The sequence below is a fragment of the Aotus nancymaae genome, unplaced genomic scaffold (assembly GCF_030222135.1).
Source record: "Aotus nancymaae isolate 86718 unplaced genomic scaffold, 86718_ANA_hifiasm-v0.15.2.pri h1tg000062l, whole genome shotgun sequence".
Lineage (NCBI taxonomy): Eukaryota > Metazoa > Chordata > Mammalia > Primates > Aotidae > Aotus > Aotus nancymaae.
Window position 1 is genome coordinate 14,829,829 of NW_026988476.1, and position 26,530 is coordinate 14,856,358.

Below are 26,530 nucleotides of genomic sequence, written 5' to 3' on the forward strand. Positions count from 1 at the left end.
TCAGAAATCTTTCTTTTAGCATAATGCAGTTCTTTCACTCTCCGTGCCAGACAATCTGGCTGGTTAAAACAATTTCATGTTTTTGAAAGTCATGCTTGAGGTGGGAGTAACAGGTTTAAGAGTTCAACTACCCACAAGAAGAACAGGAAAAATTTTACTCCTACTCAAGTAGCCAACGACTGTCAAAACCGAAAGAAGCATCAGTAAAATTGGCAGTTACTGTAGCATCAGTTGTGAAGAAATTAGGTCTCCTAATGGGGAAGTCTGAGGCAGAGAGAGGAAAAAAAGAAGAAGGAGCAGGAGGACAGAAAAAATCAGTGTTTTGGGCCCACTGCTGTCATAGCGAACCAGCTAAGTCTCTGGGTCTGAGGACACCAAGGAACCTACATGTACTCAGAGCAAATCATATCCCGGCAGAACTGCTCTGAACCTACAGAAGGTGTCCCACTTCCATGTTCTAGGACACAGGAGGATATATGAATGCACATCCACATATGTGAGCAGGGATAGGTAAAGACCATTCTTTCTCCCCATTGGTAATAGAGTCCCCATGTTTTAGGTGGCATCATGACCTGCCAGCTAGATGCTTCATTTCCTAGGCTCCCTTGCAGACAGTTGTATCAGAAAGATCTTGCCAAAGGAATGTGAGCAAAAGAGATATGGGCAACTTCTGCGACTCGTCCTAAAAACAGGTGGGAGTGCTTTACTTCTTGCTCTGTTTCTTTCCCTCTTCCTCCAGGGTCGGAATATGGGCAGAATTCAAGTGAGTCAACTTCAGCCAAGTGGACAAGGACCACACCTTAGGACAGTGGCTATCAAAGTGTGCTTCCGAGACCAACAGCTTCTCAGACCAGTCCTGAAAAATACAAGTTCTCAGGGCCCATGTGAGACCTCTAGCAGTGGAATCAGCAGCTCTAGCAGTGGAAGCCTGCAGAACCTCCAGGTGATTTTAATGCATAACAAAGTTGACCACCCGCTGGTCTAATGAATAGAAGAGCAATAAAACAAAAGGAACCAAATCTGTGGATGACCTCAGAGAGCAGAGCCCGCTATCCACCCTGGACTGCCCAACTATTTCTGGGCTGTTACACAGAAGCCATGTTTTGAGGTCTCTTTATTCTAGCATCTCAGCCTGTATGCTAATTAACACAGAGCCTAAATCAAAGTTTATGGCCTGACTCCAAGTTGTTGGTCAAACTGCAGTCAACAAATCAAAGAGATCCTGGGTATTTTGGAAATTCAGCTACTTTCTAGTCCCAAAAAGGGCTCTGTGTCCATCCTAGTCATTACTGCAGCCTACTGAGATACATTTGGGGAATTCTTCATCACCTTGAGAATAATCCTGGGCATTATTTCCAACACAATCCTAGACTTACAGCTTCTTAAACCCAAAATGAGTGAGTGCAAACAAAGGTTCCCTTGGTGATCAATTCCATAAGGGTCTCAGCTCCTAAGACTAGGATAAATTTTTTCTCAGATGAAAGAACCAAGACTTATCTTGGCTCTTCTTTTAATGCCGATAGATCCATAGGCAGTCAAACCCTTGGCCTCCACCAAGACAGCTTCAGCCAAACTATACCACCCACCTTTCAGAGTCCAAGAGCCTGAATCAATCCCTCTTTGATACAGCAATGAGAGTTTATTTCCAAATCTCTCAGCTAAACTGAATACCACCTGAAGACCAGTCTCTGCATCCCCATGAGCCATGTGGATCACCACCAGGATAAGTACTTATTTTACTCCTCTGTAAATATTTATAGATATCTGCTGTATGGCAGCTACTATGCTAAGTACTAGGAATGAAAGAACGAATGATAGACTATCCTCTTCTAAAAAAATCTTACAGCATGGTGAGGGAGACAGTCAAGTTAAAAAAAAAAAAGTGCATACCATCATAGGACAGTACATTAATGGCTGGGGTATTTGTCTGCAAATGTGCTTTGAGAATATAGTAAAGCCTAAGGACAAAAAAAGTCAGACCAAAAAATCAAGGCAGCTTTTTCAGAGATTATGACACCTAGGTTGAGTCTTAGAAGAAAGATTGGATTGAGGCAAGTAAAGAAAGTAGATAAAGTCTTTCCAGGGACAAAGAAAGTATATGTAAAATCACAAAACGGAATAAGTTCAGGAGACTACAAATGGTTGGAATGGCTGACAAATTGTTCACATGAGAGCACAAAAGGACATAGGCCAGGACAGGTAAGTAGGAGCAGATATTAAAGGTTATTGTAGACTATGCCATAATATTTTAACTTCATCCTAAGCATTATAGGGATCACAGGTTTTTAACTAGGAGACTGACATCAAGAAGCTTAAAGTAAAATTAAAATAGGATGGCAGTAATAAAATTCATAATGGAGGCAGGGAAATAAATGTTTTTATATTAGTCTGTTTTCACACTGCTGGTAAAGATATACCCAAGACTGGGCAATTTATAGAAGAAAGAGGTTTAATGGACTCAGTTCCATGTAGCTTGGGAGGCTTCACAATCATGGTGGAAGGTGAAAGGCATGTCTCACATGGTGGCAGACAAGAGAGCTTGTTCAGGGAAACTCCTCCTTATAAAACCATCAGATTTTGTGAGACTTATTCACTGTCACAAGAACAACATAGGAAAGACATGCTGCCATGATTCAATTATCTCCCACCAGGTCTCTCCCACAACACATGGGAACTGAGGGAGCTACAATTCAACATGAGATTTGAGTGGGGACACAGCCAAATCATATCAGTTATCATGTTACATAAATGGTATAAATAAATGGTACTACATTACCAATAAATAAATGCTACCATGTTAACTTAGATGGAAAAACAAGGCATGCCTGAAACGAAACATGTCAATGGTAGTAAGGGAAACAGGTCAAGAAATAATTAAGGCCGGGCACAGTGGCTCATGCCTGAAATTCCAGTACTTTGGGAGGCTGAAGTGGGTGGATTACCTGACATCAAGAGTTCAAGATCAGCCTCGCCAACATGGTGAAAACTGCTTCTACTAAAAAACTACAAAAATTAGCCAGGTGAGGTGACACATGCCTCGAATCCCAGCTATCAGGAGGCTGAGGCAGGAGAATTGCTTGAACCTGGGAGGTAGAAGTTGCAGAGAGCTGAGATCACACCACTGCATTCCAGCCTGGGCAGCAGAACGAGACTCCATTTCAAAAAAAAACATTAAAAAGCAAAGTCTAAGATTTAGTGAATATGGCTTAAGGGATAAGTGATAGCCAAGATGTCTCAGTGTGTATAGTTAGCTGACTGGGTAGTGGTGCCACTCATTGAGACAGAGAACACAGTAGAAAAAAGCAATTTTAAGGGATTGAGTAGAAATCTTGGTTAGTTACCACAACAAAGCTGATGCAACTGACATAGGAATAGAGCCACATCTTCCCTTCGTCGCAAAGAGTACCAGTGTCCTGAAAATACAGAAAAAAGACCTGATGCACCCCTTCTTCCACAGGTTGGAGGACCTCGTGCTTAAAATGAAAGGGCTGTTCATTAATGGCAGAAACAGAGGCACCAGCCTCCAGGAAGCACATTAATTGTACAGTCACTGTCATAATATGAGAGTCTTTGCCTTCTGCATTTGAAAATGCCTCTCCATGTGGGGACTCAAAATTCAGGATGACAGGCAGAGTAGAAACCAAAAGCACACACATCAGAATTGAGACATAAAAGGGAGGCACACAAGAGCCTAGTGCATTGGTGGGAGAGGTATCAGCAGGAGTGGCGCTGCTGCCAGAACCTGGGGCTGACCCGTCTGACTTCCCATCCGAGCCGAGCCCACTCGATCCACAGCCGTCTGGGGAGGAGCCGATTTTTGATCCTACCATGAGCAAGAAGAAAAAGAAGAAGAAGAAGCCTTTTATATTAGATGAGGAAGGGGATACCCAGACAGAAGAAATCCAGCCTTCAGAAACAAAAGAAGTGCAGCCAGAGCCAACTGAGGACAAAGATTTGGAAGCTGATGAAGAGGACAGTAGGAAAAAATATGCTTCTAATGATCTAGATGACTTGAACTTCTTTAATCAAAAGCAAAGAAGAAAAAAACTTAAAAGATATTTGATATTGATGAAGCTGAAGAAGGTGTAAAGGATCTTAAGACTGAAAGTGACGTTCAAGAACCAGCTGAACCAGAGGATGACCTTGACATTATACTTCTATAAAAAGAAGAAAAAGAAGAATGTCAAGTTCCCAGATGAGGATGAAATATTAGAGAAAGATGAAGCTCTAGAAGATGAAGACAGCAAAAAAGATGATGGCATCTCATTCAGTAATCAGACAGGCCCTGCTTGGGCAGGCTCAGAAAAAGACTACACATACGAGGAGCTGCTGAATCGAGTGTTCAACATCATGAGGGAAAAGAATCCAGATATGGTTGCTGGGGAGAAAAGGAAATTTGTCATGAAACCTCCACAGGTCATCTGAGAAGGAAGCAAGAAAACTTCTTTTGCCAACTTTACAGCTATCTATAAACTATTGCATCATCAGCCCAACATCTCCTTGCATTTTTGTTGGCTGAATTGGGTACAAGTGGTTCTATAGAAGGTAATAACCAACTTGTAATCAAAGGAAGATTCCAATAGAAACAGATAGGAAATGTCTTGAGAAGATATATCAGGGAATATGTCACTTGTCACACATGCTGATCAGACACAATCCTGCAGAAGGACACATGACTCTATTTCCTATAGTACAAAACTTGTCATTCTAGATGTTCTGTTGCCAGTATCAAACCCAGCTTCCAGGCTGTCACGGGCAAGCGAGGACAGCTCCATGCCAAAGCTAACTAATTTGCTAATCACTAATTTTGCAAAGCATGTCATGGAGATGTGGCTGGACAGGTTTGCCATCAGAGTGGATATACTATTGTATTAAAAACAAGATTAAAAAGCTGCCAAGTTCTTTGGCGAGTGGTTGTTTGGTCTGAAATCCTTGCAAGACGCCGATGCTCAAGCTGTTAACATACTCATTATCTACTTTAATAACTGTCAGGGAAACGTGATATGGAGTAAGGAGGTGCTTTTTAAAAATCGTTCATAGACTTCTGTAAAACACAAGATAAATTAAAGTTATTATAACAGTGGGGAAAAAAAGGAGGCATGAAAATTTTATGCCATGGATGCTCCTGCAAAGAAAGAGTACTAGAAATCAAGGATCACTATCTAAGATGATTAAACAGCCACTCATTATTTTCTTTCATTTGCTATTAGAAAAGGGTGCTGATCTTCATGCTATTCACTGTCATCAATAAACTTCTGTTTTGTTCTCATTTTCTATAAAGAACTTGTGCTGCAAGTGTAATCACTGACATATGAATTAAAAATATGGCCTCGCCCTCAATAGGAATTACCTGTGGGTGGTGGTCACTGTGTGGAGTTGAATGGGAAAATGAGTTTGATAGACAGCTGGGCCTGCTGGACCAGTGTCTGGTCTATGACATAGCTCAGCAGTATTTTTTTGTTTTTATCTGTAGAGGAATCTATTAGTCCGAATCTCACTTGGAAGTAGAAAACATCCTTCCTGTGATTGAAGTAGATATAAGGATATATATTATGATCGAAGTAGATATAAGTAGATATATACTATGTAGAGTACAGCACCTGTCAAGACAGATACCTTCAGAAAAGTTGCCTGCAACTTTCACAAGCACAAAACAAAATACAAGCACAGTTCCCAGGTTGGCAGGTGCAGAAATTTGCTGGTGTCTGAGTTTGCCACAGCCCTAAAATTATCCAACAAGAAGCACCAAAATATATTAATTAAAAATGCTAGAGCCAGACAATCTGGTTCAAATTCCAATTCTGCTACTCAACATAGGCAAATTCCATACGTTCTTTGTGCCTCAGTTTCTTAATCTTTAAAAATTGAGATATAATAAAATCCACGAGACTCACATGCTTCTGGGTTAAATGATTTCAAATGTAAAATGTAAAACAGAACACTTCGAGGTACTCAGCGAGAGTTGTTTACTCATTCATACTACTGGAAAAGGAGGTGGGGACCTGAAAGGTCCTGTTTAAAAATCAGCAGCAACACTGCCATCTAGAGTCCATCCTGAAGACTTGTCATATCGACACACCATAGCCCAGGATCTAGCTTCCTTCATCTGAAATCAACAATAGCAGCGTAGATGTCCCAGGCATGGTGCACAGCCTTCCACTAAGCTGAATAAATAGTTTCTCTACCAAAAAGTTACCTAGCTGGGGGATTTTTTTTTTCTCTATATTCTGGCCAAGAGCAGTCACTCCTACAATTTCCGTACCTGCCAGAAGGCTGCATCTCTTTTGGCCTGTTTAAAATTTTGAATTCTGGAACCTAAAACTTTTGGATACCTTGAGTTGTGGAGAACATAAAGCATCACATTAAAATATGTGGGGTAGAGACTAAACCTAAACTCAGACATGGAAACATTAAGGGCTTCGCTACTGCCTGCTGAATTTGGGGCCACTACAGGTTTCTATCATAAGAAATGGTACCTGGGAATTCCTTGCAATACAGGGAGTCTACCTGGTCTCTAGCAAAGTCTAAAAAATAGCTCATATCTTGGACCTCTCTGATAACTTGTGCTATCTGTGGGTTTGCTCTGAGCATCTGCTGCCTCCACAAGCTTCATACCCAGATGACTCTGTGGCAAGTGAGCTACTTTGTTCTCTACTTTGGAAAGGTTTTTTCTTCTCTTTCTCCTTGTAAATGTGCATTTATTACTATAATTTTTCAAGGGCAAACATATCCATGGCACCATGAAAGCTACCTGTGGTCCTATGTCACACACTCCTCCTCCCCACTAAGTTTACCATATTTGATTTAATGTAACATCTCCTTCCACTCAAATTAAGGTTTCTAACCGAGGTGTTTTGGGGCTTTCCTCTCTTCCATCTTCCTCAGCAACAAATACTTTGGGGAAACTTCAAGAAACACATCTTTAGTAGGACAAAAGACCACAAGACATGATCCAGAAAACCCGGGCTTTTGAGGAATTCTCAACCTAAAGAAAGGAAAATCCAATCATTAAACAAATATCTCCATTCCATTCAATCCTCCAAAAGAATAATTCCTAATCCTCAATATGCTTATCCATAAAATCTGGAGACCCATAAAATGCAAACACTGCCACATGCCCCAAATCTTGTCATTGATTTTTCCTTCCAGACTTGATAATCGTGAACTATAATATACTATAATATATTCACCTTCTAGTCAAAGTGAATAACAGTGTGAAAATTATACCATTCTGCATGCCCTGCATCACTAGAAATGGCTCCAGGACCTCACTGATGGGAAGGTAAATGGGTACAAAGTACCTCTTTAAGTTAGTGAGTGCATTCTCCGAAACTCAGGTTAGCACCACACTCTGTACATAACCTGGGGCAAAGACCATGGATATATATGTCAGAGCCCACAAACAAGTCCTCTGGTCATCATAGCTGGAACAGCCTCTGCCAGTCTCCAATGTCAGCTTGGTCCACACCCAACATTTTGACTACAATTTATTAATATAACTCACTCTATTAAGTCCCCATCTATTGTTTCAAACACATACACACAAACACACACACAACACAAAGAGGGAAAAATCTCTCCATTCCATTTAGGCAAGTAGAGATAGTTGTTGTTGTTTTTTTTAATTTTTGTCATGCCATCACTACAAGTTGGTCCTATTCACAACACTCTCACCATAACTATTGTCTTTATTAATACCTGTCAAATCTCCCTTTTCCCACTTTATTCACTTTAGTTCTTGCATTAACAGAACTTACGCTTCGTATTTATTTATTTATTTATTTATTTATTTATTTATTTATTTTGAGACGGAGTTTCGCTCTTGTTACCCAGGCTGGAGTGCAATGGTGCAATCTTGGCTCACCGCAACCTCTGCCTCCTGGGTTCAGGCAATTCTCCTGCCTCAGCCTCCTGAGTAGCTGGGACTACAGGCGTGCACCAGCATGCCCAGCTAATTTTTGTATTTTTTAGTAGAGACGGGGTTTCACCTTGTTGACCAGGATGGTCTCAATCTCTTGACCTCATGATTCACCCGCCTCGGCCTCCCAAAGTGCTGGGATTACAGGCATGAGCCACCGCGCCCAGCCCTACGCTTCGTATTTTTAAAGGAAGTCAGACTGAATAATTCAGGAAATGTTCCAGGAACACAACTATCATAAAAAGCAAGAATTGTCTTTGAAATTCTCCTCCAGAAAGAGTAGTAGCTAGAGAAATAGTATAGTATCACGGTAAACAGCAAGGACTGTGGAGCCACATTCATGGATTCAAATTTCAGCTCTGGCACTTACTATCTGTGTGACTTTGGGAAAATTACCTAACTTCCTTATAGCTGTTTCTTCATCCATCACATGGGGATATTAATGAGACTGCATAATAGATTTTTTATGAGAATTATGAGTCTTGGTATATCTAACGTGCCTAAAACAATGTCTGACACATAGAGAGCGTGTATAAGTGCTAGCTTATATTGTTTGTTGCTAATAACCACTGTGTTATGCTATCTCCTAAGGTAGAGAAGATAGGCTCTAGAGAAACAGACTTGGGTTTGAATCCTGACTCTGCCTCTCCCTAGCTGAATAGCTTTGGACAGGTTACTTATGAATATGATGACACCCATCTTACAAGATTTTAATAGGATTAAACAAAAAAAAAACCACAATAAATATATACTCCTCAAAAACTGCTAGCAATTATTAGCATTAAAAGCTTTCAAAAGTATAAGAGAAAGGAGGGATAAACTAAAGCAAATAAAAATTTAAAAACTGATGAAACCCACAAAGTTTCTAACTTTGCTCTTGCTTAAACTAGGGCGTTAACACCAAGAAAAAAAGCCAAGGATGGAGGAGAATGGGATAAGTAGTAATTAATGAAGTACAATGCCAGCATTTCTAAAATCTCAGCCTCTTCCCCATTGCTTCTAAGTAAATCCAAGCTATTCTTCTGTTCCAATATTCAAAACTGTGGGCTTATCACTATGAACCAAGAAAAATGCAATTGTAAATCCCAAATGGCAATTCTAATACAAAGGGTCCTGATTCTCAAAATGAGCTTTTTAAAGTTATTCAGTCATTTAAAAAGTTTTACATTGACAGCATAGTGTAAAACTAAGTTGGGTTATCTAAATCACCTCTTTAGTATAATGTAATTGAGAGCAAGAGAGGTTGAAAAACTTACAAAAGTTACATAGCTAATAAATAGCGGAATTAAAGTTAAATTAACACAGATGTCTAATTCCTAATTTACTGGTCTTTTACCTATGTATGGTGCTTGCTTCTTTCTGTCTCTTTTTAAATCATGTACCGGAAAGATGTTTCTCCTCTTTTATTGATTCATCTCTTTGGAATGTACGTGTCTCTATGTCCCTTGGAAGGTGAAACTAGCACATACAGAAAGTAGAATTAAATGCAGGAACACAGAAAGTGGCCATGCTTCATTAAAAGCAAATGGAGTAAACCAATGTGTAGCAGAGCAGCAATTTTGCCATAGCTATCTGATTTTCAATCTTACAGAATCTGTGTATTCCTTGCTCATGTCTCATTAAAAGTTGCTTCTGGTTTGCTGGGGTAATTTTAAAAGTTTGGAAGACAGGCTAAAGTTATTGCCCTACACATGAGGACTTAATTGCACTTGAGGTTCGTTGACCTATTTACCTTCCTCCAACATTTTGTGCCTATGATAATGAGAACTTGAAATAGACCCTAGTCAGTAGGAAGGACAGCATCATCTGCTTTTCAATTAAATTATCCAGCTCAACAATTTCTTATTTACACCAATGCTACAACCAGATGGAGGGGAGGACCTCTCACATCTATAGTTGACACTTTATTTTCTTTTCCAGATTCTACGCTCTTACAATTTTCCTCATTTCAATCTGCTGTAGGAAAATGTTCATTTTCTTATTTGAGAGACATAATTTTCTGGTAGGGGTAAAATATAAAAGCTTACTAAAGCAGACATCATTCTAAATGTTGTTTTTGAAACAAGCAACTTTAAACATTTTATTATGACTGCTTTTCAGAGCAACTAAAATGCCTAATATACAAATTGCATTTTATTCATGCTATAAGCAAGGAAAGAAAACTGTAAATGCAATGTTCTGTTTTCAAAATATACAGTTTAGAATCATGCAACTTTTTTGCTAACAGAGATAATGCATTTTTTTTCATTGTTAAATTAGTATAGGCCATAATGACAACCAAATTCTCATAAAAGTCTTATCTTTGTAATGTTAATATTGTGGTACCTGCTAGTCACCAGATGTGAGTGCCATAGCACCATCTTGCTTATATTAGGGGGTCTTCAACTGGCTTTCATGTCATGGCTCAAAGATGAAGGTACGCACTAATCAAAGGACTCTAAGTTCCAGCCAAATAAAATACCTATATCCTCTTATTTACTAAAAACTTGAAAACCAAAAAAAAAAAGGGAAATCAAAGAAAAACAAGAATTTGGATAAAGGAGAACCGAAGAAAACACTTTTAGTGAGACTCACTTGAGAAGGCTTAATCTAGACTCAGCTACTTTCAAGAACTTGTTCTAGACTCCTCACAGGATTCTAAGAAACTGTAGAATCTCAGGAAGTATGACTTCAATTAGAGCTCCAAGAAACTGCCCTTCCTATCCTTAGATAGAATGTTCAGGCCCATTCAAACAGACACGAATGAAGAGGCAGAATATTATAGGACTGCCAACGTAACTTAGCTTCAGATCCTTAACTTCACAAAGGATCTCAGTGGGTCTGAAGGCTCTCTAGATTTCTTCAGGCCAATTCCAAGACCAGAACAATCGTATACAGATATTCCCAATCCCATGTGCCCCCAGTATAGCATTGTCTTTGGTGCTACAAGCTGCCCTACTTTGTGAATAAATGATATAAACCCCATATCTTTGGGACATCAAGATGGCCTGCATTTTCATTATTGACTGTTCTTCAAATGTCCAAGTCTTTGGGGCTCATTAGGAGGAACTCCAATTAATGTAGTCAATTAAAAGAAAGTAGCTAGATAAGAACAAACAAATTCTATGAAACCTCCATCTGATCAAAAGATAGCCTTCACAGTGACTCCTCAATAGTCTATCCAGCAGCAGTCACCCAGGAGACACAACTCTTCATCCTATAATAATAGGAGTAGGTTTAAAGGGTGTCAGGAAAAACAGTCTCTTAGCTCTCAATGGTGTCAAAATTTTGATGTCTTTCAAGGACTTCATCTCCTAATCTGAGACTCATTGACTAACTGACTATGTATACACACACTGACTATACATATACACACAATACTAACAATATACACACTAGACTGACTATATATACATATACTGACTATATGTGCACACACAAATACACACACACATATATATTCATTATAACTTACATATATAGAAAGATTGTTGAAGTTGAATTAGTATTTGTCATATCTTCCTGCCCTACATCAAATCCTTATTTACATGACAGCAGCTGGGGATATCTTGCCTTTCCCCATTCTCAGTTCATGTAAGTAGATCTACCCCTGGCTCTGAGCTTCCACATGCCTCATGTTTTGTCCATTAGAGCATCACACCTGATGACCAGAGGGATTTAATTTAGGAATGAGCGTAAAACCCAAGCTACGGGGCCAAAGAAACTCAATCCCCTGGAAATTGAATTATAATCTTAGGAAAGAGAAATTTTTGCCTTTAAAAGTAGGGAAAGTGGTGGTGGAGGAGAGTGGCTGGTTGGCCTTCCTGAAATGAAGCTGATGCAGAGAGAAGGCAAAAAAAAAAAAAAAAAAAAAAAAAAGAGCTGAGAGGTAAGGATAAACTAAACTTTGAGGACTTTGTTTTAGTTTTAAAATACAGCTCTTTCAGAAGCCTGACCTATGCCTAGAATTTTCGGTTACGTGAGTCAGCAAACTCTTTTTTTCCCTTTAAGTCAGATTATATTACATGCAGTGAAGAGTCCTCACTATGAAATTTTATTAAACCTTTTTAGCTTCATTCAAGTCTTCCTTTTCAGGTGAATTATAGTGCGAGCTTCTCGAAGAAAGCTAACTTTATTAATGAGTATCTTGCAAATGGGTACACACAGACATACACCATAAATGTGGGTAATTTATCTTTCTTCATGAGAAGGAAATAGAGTAATAATATGAATATCAGTTGGAGAATTGGATTTTTTAATATCTTAAATTCAACCAAAAAGGTTACTTTGAACAGATCTAAAAATTTTCAAAATAGCATTAAAATTTTTTTATATCAAGCCATAGAATATCTTTTGGATAGTAATAAGGCATGTCTGAATTTCAATAGAAAAACATTAAAAAATCAGAAGACTATACATTAAACAGTAACAACTTTATTCAAAACATGTAAGACCTCCACAAGTGCTGTTTTGCTTTATAGTATGACAAATGCTACCTCATTGGCAGTCTAAAGTGAACGGTGATGTGAAGAAAAGCAATCCTCTCAATTCTAAAAAGAAGAATATTTGCATCTACTCTAATAATTTTCTGTCAAGTTAAGAAAAAGGATTGTTCTCATTCTTTGTGTTCTCTCCAAAGCAGGCACAGAATATGTAGGAAATGAAAAAAAAAATGTTTAGAAGAGCTTGTTTTCATGCACTACAGATTCTAACCTTGTCTCCAAGAGCCAAGGTTGATGCATCCCATGCCAAATTAAATCTAAGATGTATGCAGTCATGAAAAGGGTATCGTTCCATGAAAAATTTCACTTTTCAGTTAAAGTAGCTAATGTTTATTAAATATGCAAAAATTACAATGTCAATATAACTGCACAAATTAGGGTTTTTTTTTTTAGTGTTTAAGCACTGCACTGTAAAGAATGAAACAGCTGAAGACTTTCACAGCTTGTTACCTGTATCTTTTTCTCAGAAAACAGGCACTAATAAATAAGCCATATACTTCCCAAAGATAAGGGATTTTTATTCATATCCCAGTGAGCAGTTTACTGAATATATTTGAACAAATTGTCTTTGTTCAATGACCCTGACTAATTCTCCTGCTAGTTGGATCAGTGTTACAAACCTTGGTACTCTATGATTCATAAGCATTCATATTTTTGAGCTGGTATATCCTCTCCATGCAGCTGATCATTGAGCACAAAGATGTTTTATATTAGAATAACATGTACCTTATTTTTTAAAACTGAGATTTGCAAAGGCTTAAGGAAGCTGAGGCAACAGTATAAAAGATCTGAAATAAACATATATTTGAATAATGTACCAATAATGATTTTTTTGTCTTAAATAACTTTACTTTTTCTGATAACAGTAAATAAATTTCAGTATAAAAATGCAGAAAACTCAGAAAAAATACGGAATAAAAATAACCTGTAATTCCTACAGGTGATTTGTAGAATTTTTGAATTAATTCCAAATATATTAAAATTCTAAAAACCTCAAATTATTTCAAAAAACCTTGGGTGAAGAAATCCTTCCAGGCTTTTCTTTTTATTGTTCCTTGTTTCCCTCCAACTTTTATTTTAACGTCAGGGGCACATATGCAGGATATTCAGGTTTGATACATAGGTTAATGTGTGCCATGGTATTTTGCTGCACAGATCATCCTGTCACCTAGGTATTAAACTCAGCATCCACTAGCTCTCCTTCCTGATGCTCTCTCCCCTTCCAGCCCCGATCCCCCAATAGGCCAAATATGGAAATAATTAAATGTAATATATAAATAAAATAAATTTTCTTTGAAAATTGAGATTATATGCTAAATACTATTTTGTATTTTTTGAGGTATTTTTTTAAATTTCTGTCAGACAAGTAATGTGCAGACATGGTAACAAAGTTCAAGGGAGGAACATCTCTGTGAGCATAAAAACGCAATCATCATGCTTAGCATTCTTTGTTTTTTACAGTACATGTATCATGAACATTTATTTACATCATTAATTACAAAATATGATCACTAACAACCTACAATAATTTATTAACTTTTTCATTTAAAAATATTTGTATTGGTTTACTAGAGGGAAGACGGCAGGAAATAAGGCTGATGTGCAGCTCCCACTTGGACAGAGGAACAGAGTGTGGAAACTCACATCATGGACTTTTACTCCAGGAACCACAGCAGGAGCACACTAGAAAGACTGAAAGAAATCACAGATCCTTTGAAAGAGGCAGCAGGCCGCTGCGAATTCTGTAAAACAGGCAAAAAACTTTGAGTTCCCGAAGTGTGAGAGGGGAGTACCTGCCTCTAAGCACATACCCACTGGGGAACCTGAAACTCCAGATTACGGGAGAAGGATTTAACCTTACCTGGAGCTGCACTTAATTGAGTGTGAAATATAAAAGTAGAAGCAGCAGTGGAAAGAACGTGGTAGGTACTCCCATTCTCCAGCTTGAGCCCAGAAAAGCCATCCCTCAGGGTATCTCACAGGGACTCTTGGGGAAGTCAGCCAGCAGAATGTGGGAGGGGTCACAGGGTCAAAGAAGCTTCCAACTGAACTTTTTAATAATTTTGGGTGGGCACAAACTCTTTTGAGCAGAATCTGGAAGTGAAGGGGAACTGCTGTAGAAAGAAGAGCAGGAGTCCGGCAGACACTGTGGGGAGATGGGCATGGGTGCAGCCTGAAAGCCATGCTTCCTTTCTCAGTGAGGAAACTTACAGCCTGAAGCTAGGTCTGAGTCCCACTCTGCAGGCTGCCTGGAGATAAGCTTGGGGCTGTTAGAGGAGGGAGTGAGACCAGCCATGCCAACTGTGTGGGAGCTGGGCGAGGCCTATTGCTACCAGCTTTCCCCCACTTCCCTGGTGACAGAGGCAGCCATAATCCCCCTCGATAATAACCCCATTGGTCTATGAATCACCCCTCATTCCTCATAGTGGCCATGGCAAGCCCTGCCCAAGGACTGTCTGCCTAACCCTGCCCCAGCTGATATTTCTCTACTCGCCCTGGTAGATCACACAAGACATAAACTCCTCAGAGCTTTATGACCTCGTCTGTCACCTGAGAAACACAAATACTTATCCTGGCCAACTTAGGGCAAGCTTCTATTTCCCTTCTGCTATCAAGCTAGTGCTCTCTCGAAAGGTCCATCTCCCGGCAGGAGGCCAACAAACTCAGGAACTTAAGATGTTACAGCAACTTATGACAGAACACCACTGCTCCAAGGAAAGAGAAAACAATAGCTAATTCCACTGCCTACAGCATCCTGGCTAACCAGTGGTCCTAGTTTGCCCACTAGACAACTTCACAGATAGCATAACCAGCATTCAAGAAAACCAGCACACTACCTACACACATATCTACAACTAAGGACTGTCAGAGAGTCTACTTCATACCCTTGCCACCTCTACCAGAGCAAGTGCTGATATCCATGGCTGGAAGATCTGAAGACAGATCACCTCATGGGACTCTTTGCAGACATTCTCCAGCACCAGCCCAGAGCCTGGTAGCTCCACTGGATGGCTACCATCCATAAGACTCCCCATAAGACAAAAGAATCTGAACAGCAGCCCTTGAATTCCAGATTTTTCCACTGAAATAATCTACCCTAATGAGGGGGAATCAGAAAAATAATTCTGATATGACAAAACAAAGTTATATGACACCCCCAAAAGACCACACTATCTCCCCAGCAATGGATGCAAACCAAAAAGAAATATCTAAACTGTCAGATAAAGAATTCAGAAAGTTATTAAGCTTCTCAAAAAGACACCAGGGAAAGGTGAAAAACAAATAAATTTTTAAAAATACAAGATGAGAATTAAAAATGTTTCTGAGAAATAGATATCATAAAGGAAAAAACAATCACAACTTCTGGAAATGAAAGAAACACTTAGATAAATACAAAATGCACTGGGAAGTTGCAACCATTGAATCAAACAAGTAGAAGAAACAACTTCTGAGCTTGAAGATAAGGCTTTTGAATTACCTCTGCAGACAAAGACAAAGAAAATATAATTTTTTTAAATATGAAAAAAAGTCAAGAAATTTGGGATATGTTAAATGGCCAACTCTAAGAGGAATTGGTGTTCCTGAGGAAGAAGACAAATCTAAAAGTTTGGAAAACGTATTTGAGGGCATCAAGTTAAACTTCCCTGGCCTTGCTAGACATCTAGACATCCAAATACAGAAGCTCAAGGGACACCTGGCAAATTCATTCCAAAAAATATCACCAAGCACATAGTCATCAGGCTATCTAAAGTCAAGACAAAGGAAAGAATCTTAAGAGCTATGAGGCAAAAGCACCAGGTAACCTATAAAGGAAGACACAGCAGATTAACAGCAGATTTCTTAGCAGAAACCCTACAGGCCAGAAGGTACTGAAGTCCTATCTTTATCCTCCTCAGACAAAATAATTGCCAGAAAAAAATTTTGTATCCAGCAAAACTAAGCTTCATAAATGAAGAAGAGGTAGTCTTTTTCAGACAAACAAATCCTGAGAAGATTTGTCACTACCAAGACAGCACTACTAGCAATGCTGAAGGAGTTCTAAATCTTGAAACAGAACCTCAAAATATACCAAAATAGAACCTCCTTAAAGCATAAATCTCATAGGACCTATAAAACAGTAACACAGTGAAAAAACCAAGGTATTCAGGCAACAACTAGTATGATGAATAAATAGTACCTCACATCTCAATTGTTACATTGAATGTAAGCAGCCTAAAGGCTTAACTTCAAAGACACAGAATAACAGAATGGATACAAATCCACCAACCAAGTATCTGCTGTTTTCAAGAGACTCATCTAACACATAAGGAGTCACATAAGCTTAAGTTAAAGGGTTGGCAAAAGATATTCCATGAAAATAAAAGCCAAAAGTGAGCAGGAGTAGCTATGTCTTACATGAGACAAAACAGACTTTAAAGCGTTAACTGAAAAGACAAAGAGGGACATTATATAATGATAAAAGGATCAGTCAAAAAAGGAAATAGCACAATCCTAAATATATATGCACTTAACATGGGAGCTCCCAAACTTATAAAACAATTATTACTAGACACAAGAAATGAGAAGGATGACAACACAATAACGGGGGGGACTTCAATACTCCACTGACAGCACTAGACAGGTCATCAACACAGAAAGTCAACAAAGAAATAATTGACTTAAACTATAACCTAGAACAAGTGAACTTAACAGATATTTAAGAACATTCTACCAAACAACTGCAGAGTATGCATTCTTTCATCAGCACATGGCACATTCTCCAAGATAGGCCACATGATAGGACACAAAATAAGTCTCAATAAATTTCAGTAAATCAAAATTATACCAAGTACCCTCTCAGACCACAGTGGAATAAAATTAAAAATTAACTCCAAAAGGACCCTCAAGACTACAAATACATGGAAATTAAATAATCTGCTCCTGAATCATCTTTGAGTCAATAATGAAATCAAGATAGAAATTTAAAAATTATTTGACTGAACCATAATAGTGGCACAACTTACCAAAACCCCTGAAACACAGAAAAAGCAGTGCTAAGAGAAAAGTTCATAGCATTAAATGTTTACAAGAAAAAAGGCTGAAAGAATGTAAACAGAAAATCTAAGGTCACACCCCAAAGAACTAGAGAAACAAGAATAAACCAAAACCAAACCAAGCAGAAGAAAAGAAATAACAAAGATCAGTGCAAAACTAAATGAAATTGAAACAAAAATTACAAAAGACAAATGAAACCAAAAGCTGGTCCTTTGAAAAGATAAACAAAATTGACAGACCATAAGCAAGATTAACCAAGAAAAGTAGAGAAAAGATCCAAATAAGCTCAATTAAAAACAAAATAGGATATATTATAACTGATACCACAGAAATACAAAGATCATTCAAGCCTACTTGTGTATGAACACCTTTACAAACACAAACTAAAAAATCCAGAGGAGATAGATAAATGCCTGGAAACATACAACCCTCCTAGATTAAATCAGGAATAAATAGAAACTCTGAACAGACCAATAAGTAGCAAGATTCAAATGGTAATAAAATAAACTGCTAACAAAAAAAGTCCAGGGCCAGATGGGTCCACAGCTGAATTCCATTAGGCATTCACAGAAAAATTGGTACCAATCTTAGTGAAACTATTCCAAAAGATAAAGAAGGAGGGAATCCTTCCTAAATCATTCTATGAAGTCAATGTCACCCTAATATCAAAACCAGAAAAGGACATAACAAAAGAAAGAAAGAAAAAAAGCTATAGACCAGTATCCCTGATGAACATAGATGCAAAAATCCTCAACAAAATACTAGTTGACCAAATCCAGCAGCATATAAAAAAGGTAATATACCATGAACAAGTGGGCTTTATACCAGGGATGGAAAGATGGTTTAACATCTACAAGTCAATAAATGTGATACATCACATAAACAGAATTAAAAACAAAAATCATGTGATCATCTCAATAGATGCAGAAAAAACATTTGACAAAATCCAGCATTCCTTTATGATTAAAACCCTCAGCAAATTTGGCATAGAAGGGACATACCTCAAGGTAATAAAGGCCTTGAATGACAAATCCACAGGCAACATTATACTGAATGGAGAAAAGTTCCATTCTCCCTGAGAACTGGAACAAGATAAGGATACCCACTTTCATCACTTCTATTCAACATAGTACTGGAAGTCCTAGTCAGACTAATCAGATAAGAGAAAGAAATAAAGGGCATCTAAATTAGTAAAGAGAAAGTAAAACTGCTACTGTTCACCAATTATGATTATATACCTAGAAAACACTAAAGACTCATCAAGAAAGCTCCTAAATCTGATAAACGAATTTAGTAAAGTTTCAGGAAATAAAATCAATGTACACAAATAAGTAGCATTGCTATACACCAACAAAGACAAAGCTGAAGCTGAAAATCAAATCAAGAACACAACCCCTCTTACAACAGCTGCAAACAAAAAATAAGATACTTTGGCATATACCTAAACAATATAGGCATATTAGGAATATATCTGACTAAGGAGGTGAAAGATCTCTACAAGAGAAACTACAAAACACTGCTGAAAAAATCACTTATAAGTGGAAGCTAAGCTATGAAGATGCAAAAGCATAAGAATGATATAACAGACTTTGGGGGACTCAGGGGGAAGGCTGGGAGGAGGGCAATGGACAAAAGACTACCCACTGAGTACCGTGTCCACTGCTTAGGTGATGGGTGCACCAAAATCCGAGAAATCACCATTAAAGAACTTATCCATGTAACGAAACACTACCTCTTCCTCCAAAACTATTAAAATAAAATTTTAAAAAATATATATATTTTATTGCAGGCCTAATGTCTACTAAGCACTATGCTAAACTCTCAGTAAGGAGACCAGAATGGCGGTCCCTCATGGAGAGGCAAACATTAAACCATTAATTACATACTTGAATACTACTCTGATAGTTATTTTTTAAAGACACAGACAAGGTACTGTAAGAACAAATAATATAGGTGCTCAGCCTAATCTGAAAAAAAGAAAGGCTTCCGTGCAAAAGCACAATTAAAGATGATGTCTTAGGGAGGAGCAGGAGTTAAGTCCAGTGAAGAGAAGAGGGGAAAGTAAGAAAACAAAACAAGGTGTATGAAGTCCCTGAACTGAAAAAAAGCTTTAGAGTGTGTGAGGATCAGATAGGTCAGAGTGGTAGGAGTGCAGGGCACTGGCACAGGGGGTGGGAGTTCAGCAGGATGTTAGGCCGATGGAGTAGTCAGGCGCAGAGCCCTCAAGGTCTTTTAGACATATTTTAAGATGTGACTTTTACCCTAAAAGCAACGAGAAACCAAATGAAGGGATTTATGCCAGGAAGTGATATAATCAGATTTGCATTTTAAAAAGACCTCTTTGGCTGCTAGGCAGATGATGAATTATAGGAGAGCAAAGGGGAAGCAAAGAAACAATAAGAGAGCAAATGTAATAATTCAGGCTAGAGTTATTGGTTAGGACCAAAACAAAATAGTGGAAAGAGAGTGAAATATACCACAAAATATATGTTGGAATTAGAATCAATGGGGCTTGGCTGTACATTCAATGTGAGAGATTCAGTGAAAAAACTGAGCAATTAAGGCCCCATTCACTAAATTGGGAGAGACTGGTGAAGGAAAAAATGTGAAAGGGACAATCAAGAGTTCAACTGAAAAGACAAGAAATTTGAGCTGCCTATGAGACAACAGAGTGAAAAAATTAAAATTAAGATTTGGATATGCAGAGAAATTTGGTCCTCAGAAAAGGACCCGGGTAGGAGACTAGATTTTGAAGTCACTAACAAATTTATGGTATCTGATGTCTTTCATAATTAGCAATATAGTTTAGGAAGAGTATGTAGAGTAAGCAAAGAAGTACAGTAGGAACTCACAGATATCAAAAAGATACAAAGTCTAAGCAAAAATATTATTAAAAAGGAATGGCTATATTGGTAAGAGCAAACCAGAACAGTGTAGTGTCAAGGAAACAAAAAAAAGAGCATGTTTCAAAGACAGAAAATTACCCATGTGAATGAAAGTTAATGATGATGACTAAAAATGATCCCTTGGAATTAACAATGTAGAATCCATTAACCATCTCAATGAGAGAAGTTTAGGTAAGAGGTGGCAATGGGGGAGAGGCAAAAGTTAAATGAGAGTAGTAGAAGAGTGGCAAGGGATGAGGTGCTGAAGACAGTCTTTGTACACCACCTTTTTGAGAATCTTGGCTATAAAGAACATTACAGAAAAAAATACACGAGTTAAAGGAAAGGTGTGTTCATTTAATTGCTTATTTGTTTTTTGTTTTAGAGGAGAGATTCAAAAGCATGTTTGAATGCTGAACAAGATCAAGTACCTAGCAGAGGTTAAAGGGAGAAGACACAAAATAACTACTTGAACAAGGTCTTAAGGAAGATAAGAGAGGGTGGGATCCAGAGCACCCATGGAGGATTTCATCTTTCATAGGAGATGGGTCCCTCACCTACTACCACAGAAAGAAAATAGCAAAAGCAGCTGTATAAATATAAACAGCAGATTTGGAACGACCATGCAGCAGCTTCCACTTTTTTCTATACAGTATGTGGCAGTGTCATCATCTGAAACCCCAGGAGAGAGAACGGAGAGTGAGAAATAAAGAGAATAGAGATTTGAAAAGACTGCAGAAAAGGTGTACAAGTCTGAAACAATTTTTGTTTAGCACAAGCAAAGACTTGTCAGTGTTGAGGGCCCAGATGAAGTGAAGCTAACTTCAAAGATGCAGGATTTTCTCCAATAATTCTTAATTGCAATGCAAGCATGGGGAAAGCTACTAGTTGAGTTTTTCCAGAGCTGGAATTTTGCCTGAAAGTAAAGCAAGAAGAGAAGCGAAGCTACAGAAGAGTTTGCAGGAGAGCGATTATAACAAAAAATGGACTGTAAGCTGAATACAGTGAGACCAGGAAGAGAAGGTAGAGTCAGTCTCATAATTAATGAACCTATTTGGTTGCACATTTAAGTTACCCAAAATTTTTATTATTATTATGTAAAGATATGAACATCTTTGAAAATAATTATTTAATAAAAACATTATTCTATTTAGAGTGATTTCTAAATGGAGTTTCTGGGTCAAAGTTAATAAACATTTTAGGAGTCTTAATATACAGATCCAAATTGCTTTCTATTAGAGTATACATATTTTTAAAAGTATATGAGAATTCTCATCACATTCACTAGCACTGAATATCATTACTTCTAATTTTTGCCTGTTTGATAGCAAAAAAAGGAAGAACTAATTATTAGAAAAGAGATATTGAGATATGAAATCAAAATATATTTTTCAGAGAGTAATCTATATTTTCCCTTTATTAACTCAATTTTTAAAAAACAAATATTTTATTAATATCAATACTTTTTGAATACATGTAAATAGAACATAATATCAAAATGTATCAACATTCCTAAACTATATTTTGTCTTCCAATAACCCCTCTGTAGCCACATCCATTTTCCCATGTTTTTTGTTTTAATTTCACTTTTTATTTAATGGGGGTGAGGATGGATGTCTGGCAAATCATATCTGCCATTAAAGGCTTACATAATTCATGGGGAAATTAATGTTAACTTGGCTATAAATATTTATTTCTACTGTATCAGGATTTCACTAGAGGCCTAAAAAGAATACCAGAGGAAAAAAATAAAAGGAGCTTGCCCTCAGTCATTTACAATCCAGTGTGAAAGACAATTGTATTAATAAAATTTCTTAAGAGCAACTGACAAAGCAATATTTATGTGAACATAAATTATTAAAGTTCAGCAAGAATGATCCCCAAATGTATGTGAAGAAAAATGAGAAAAGTGTAGGTGGGTCAGCTTGTTCAAGACCAAACTCCTCTTCCCTTACCCCAGACCTTGTCCCTTCTCTTTACTCCATCTCTAATTTATCCATCCTATTGCCTAAACCAGAAACCTCAACAGTCTCTCTATTATATTCACATTCAACCATCCATGAAGTTCTATCCATCCCAGATCTAAAACCTCTTGTATTGGTAACTTTCTCTCTAACTTCACTGCTGTCTTAATTTGGGCAAGAGGACTGTTTCTTGCAGAGGTTGGATTATCATTCTTGACAGCACTCTTATGCCAGCACAACCACTATGAAAGAATTGTGAACTGAATGGAATTTTATTTCATCTAACCATATTAAATGGGAAAGGGCCATGAACTTGAACCACTCAGGCCTCACTCATATATGATGCCAATTGTTCAGGTAGACACCCAAATTGTACTAGTATAGTTTTTAAAAAGCTAAAAGTTTGATGTAGCTATATGATTGATATAGTTGTCACTAATTTTCCTTTCATTACTTAATAGATATTTACTGAATCTCTAGCACCTATGTATGTAGTATTTTTCCTTTAAATATCATCATTTTGATACATTCTCATAAAGGTCTACATATCATAAATTCCTCTGTAAGTAATTTTTGTTTCATTAAAAGAAAAATAAGGGATTGGAGCTAGAGCAAGATAGTGGAATAGAAGACTCCAATTTAACAACCAATTTAACAAGTGTCTACACAGAAAAGAAACACAACTTCATAAGAACCAAAAATCAGGCAAGCACTCATAGTACACGGTTTCAACTTCATATTGCTGAAAGAGGCACCGAGAGATAGAAAACACAGTCTTGAATCTCTGACACGGCCTCTCCTCCCCACCCCCATGCCCCACCCCCACAGCAGTGGCATGGTGCAGAGAGCATCTCTGGGTGCTGGGGGAGGGAGAACACAGCAATAGTGAGTCATTGACCTCAGCACTGTCCTGTTAGAGCAGAAAGGAAAACAACCAAACTCAGGTGACACCCACCCATGGAGAGAGCATTTAAACCAGGCCTAGACAGAGGAAAATTGCAGATCCCAGTGGGTTTGAACTTGAGTTCCCACAAACCCTGCCACTGAAGGCTACAGTGCTCTGTGTCTCCAAGTAAATTTGAAAGGTAGTCTACACCATTAGGATTGCAACTCTCAGGCAAGTCATAGCACTAAACTAGGCTGAGACAGTGGACTGGAGGGGCACGCAACATACTGAGACACCAACTGAGGCAACCAAGGGAATGTGGCATCACCTCTCCCCTAGTCCCAGGCTGCACAGCCCTCAGCTCCAAAAGAGACCTCTTCCTTCTGCTTGAGGGAACAAGAGGGAAGAGCTGGGAGAACTTTATCTCCCATCTTGGATACCAGCTCAAACACAGCAGGAAAACTGGTCAGAGCTATGAGGCCCCTGTTCCAGGCCCCAGCCCTCAGATAACATTTTAAACACACCTTTAAACAGAAGGGAACCCACTTCCCTGAAGGAAACATCCTGTTCCTGGTAGCATTCATCATCTGCTAACTGAAGGCCCTAAATAACAAGCAGTGATACCCAGGTATGACATTGAGAGCCTTGAGTGAGCCTCTAAAACTTACTTGTTTCAGGTGAGCCTCAGGGCATTACCAGATGTGGTGGCTACTGGGAAAAACAACTTCTGCTTGAAAAAAGCAGAGAGAAAAGTAAAGCAAACTTGTTTTTGCACCTTAGGTACCAGCAAGGCCACAGAGTGGGCAGAGTACCAAATGGGCTCTTGGGGGTCGCTGATTCCAGGACTTGAGTCCTGGATGGCATTTCTGGACCTGCCCTGGGGCAGAGTAGTGCCCATTGCCCTGAAGGATGGGTCTTAGGCCATGCAGCCTTTACTACAAACTGACTTAAGAGCCCTTGACCCTTAGGGGGACATCTGTGATAGTCTGGCAGTACTCCTTGTGGCCTGGAGTGGTGGTGGCTTCAAAGTGAGGCTCCTCTGCCTTTGAAAAGGAGAAGGAAGAATAAGGAGGACTGGATTTTGTGGACTGAGTGCCAGCTCTGCCACAGTACAACAGAACACCAGGTTGACTTCTGGGTCTTTGACTCTAGTTCCTGACTCCTGGATCGTATAAATAAGTCCTTATTTTCAGGCCTGGCTGGCTTTGCCACCTGCTGAACGTAGAGCACTGGGGCCTTGAATCAACACAGGCAGTAGCCACAGACGGGTTACAGTAGCCCTTGAGTGAAATCCAGGGCTGTGCTGGCTTCAGGTCTGACCTAGCAGTCAAAGTGGTAGTGGCCATAGGAGTGCTTATGTCACTCCACCACTAGCTTTAAGTGGCTCAGAACAGAGCAAGAAACCATCTCTTTGGGAAAAAGTAAGGGAAGAGAACAAGAGTCTCTGCCTGGTAATCCAGAGAGTTCTTCTAGACCTTGTACAAGACCAGCAAGGCAGTACCTCTATGAGTCCACAAGAACCATGGCGTTACTGAGCTTGGACGCAGCTACAGCTTAGATCATAACATTCAAGTCCTTTCAAATATCTGGAAAGCCTTTCCAAGAAGGACAGCTATAAATAAGCCCAGAGAGTGAAGACTACAGTAATGCCCACCTCTTCAAAGCCCAGACACAGATGAATATCTACTAGCATCATCACCATCCAGTAAAACATGGCCCCACCAAATAAACTAAATCAGGCACTAGGGATCAATCCTGGATAAATAGATATGTGACCTTTCAGACAGATAAATCAAAATAGATATGCTGAAGAAACTAAAGAAATTCAAGATAAAACAGAGAAGAAATTCAGAATTCTATCAAAAAAATTTAACATAGATTGAAATAATTAGAAAGAATCAAGCAGAACTTCTGGAGTGGAAAAATGAAATTGGCACACTGAAGAATGCATCAAAGTCCTTTAATAGCCAAATTGATCAAGGAGAAGAAATAATTAGTGACCTGGAAGACAGGCTATTCGAAAATACACAGTCAAAAGAGACAAAAGGAAAAAAAAGAAACAATGAAGCACACCTACAGGATTTAGAAAATAGCTTCAAACGGGTGAATCTGAAAGTTAATGGCCTTAAAGAGGAGGTAGAGAAAGAGATGGGGTAGAAAGTTTATTCAAAGGGAAAAATAACAAAGAACTTCCCAAACTTCAGGAAAGATACCACTATCCAAGTACAGGAAGGTTGTAGAACACCAAGCAGATTTAACCCAAAGAAGATTACCTCAAGGTCTTTACAATCAAACTACCAAATGCCAAGGATCCTAAAAGCAGCAAGAGAAAAGAAACAAATAACATACAGTGGAGTTCCAATACATCTAGTAGCAAACTTTTCAATGGAAAGCCTACAGGCTAGGAGAGAGTGACATGATATATTTAAAGTACTGAAGAAAAAAAAAACAACTTTTACCCTAGGATACTATATCTGGTGAAAATATCCTTCAAACATGAAGGAGAAATAAAGACTTTCTCAAACAAACAAAAATAAGCTGAGAGATTTTATCAATATCAGATCTGTCATATAAGAAATGCTATAGGGAGTTCAATAAGAAAGAAAAGGATATTAATAAGCAATAAGTCATCACCTGAAGGTATAAAACTCACTGGTAATAATAAGTACACAGAAAAACACAGAGTATTATAATACCGTAACTGTGATGTGTAAACGTCTACGCTAACCCTAATAGAAAGACTAAATGATAAACCAATAAAAAATGACAACTACAACTTTTCAAGACATCGTCAATACAAGAAGATATAAATAGAAACAACCAAAAATTAAAAAGGAGGAGGATGAAGTTAAGGTGTAGAGTTTTTGGGGTGTTTTTTTTGTTTTGTTTTGTGGTTTTTTTTTTTTTTTTGCTTATTTGTTTGTTTATACAAATAGTGCTAAGTTGTTATCAGGTTAAAATAATGGGTTATAAGATAGTATTTGCAAGACTCATGGCAATCTCAAACCAAAAAGCATACATAAAATGTCCATACTACTGAAAATCTACAGATTCAATGCTATCTCTATCAAAATACCACTGACATTCCTCACAGAAATAGAAAAAAAAAAATTCTAAAATTTGTGGGGAACCACAGAAGACTCAGAAGAGCCAAAGCTATTCTAAGCAAAAAGGACAAAACTGGAAGAATCACATTACCTGACTTCAAATACTATACTACAGAGCTATAGTAACTAAAACAGCATGGTACTGGCAAAAAAAAAAAAAAAAAAGCCATACACCTAGACCAATGGAACAGATTAGAGAACCCAGAAACAAATCTACACACCTACAGTGCACTCATTTTTGTCAAAAGTGCCAAG

The 26,530-nt window shown here is 38.2% G+C and overlaps 2 pseudogenes; one reads left to right on the top strand and one right to left on the bottom strand.

The window, feature by feature from the left end:
* The first annotated feature begins 3,764 nt into the window (after window positions 1-3,764).
* LOC105705490 (eukaryotic translation initiation factor 2 subunit 2-like) lies at window positions 3,765-4,790 on the top strand (annotated as a pseudogene).
* An 8,965-nt stretch (window positions 4,791-13,755) lies between these two features.
* On the bottom strand, window positions 13,756-13,869 carry LOC135270490 (small nucleolar RNA U13; annotated as a pseudogene).
* Between the last annotated feature and the right edge of the window lie 12,661 nt (window positions 13,870-26,530).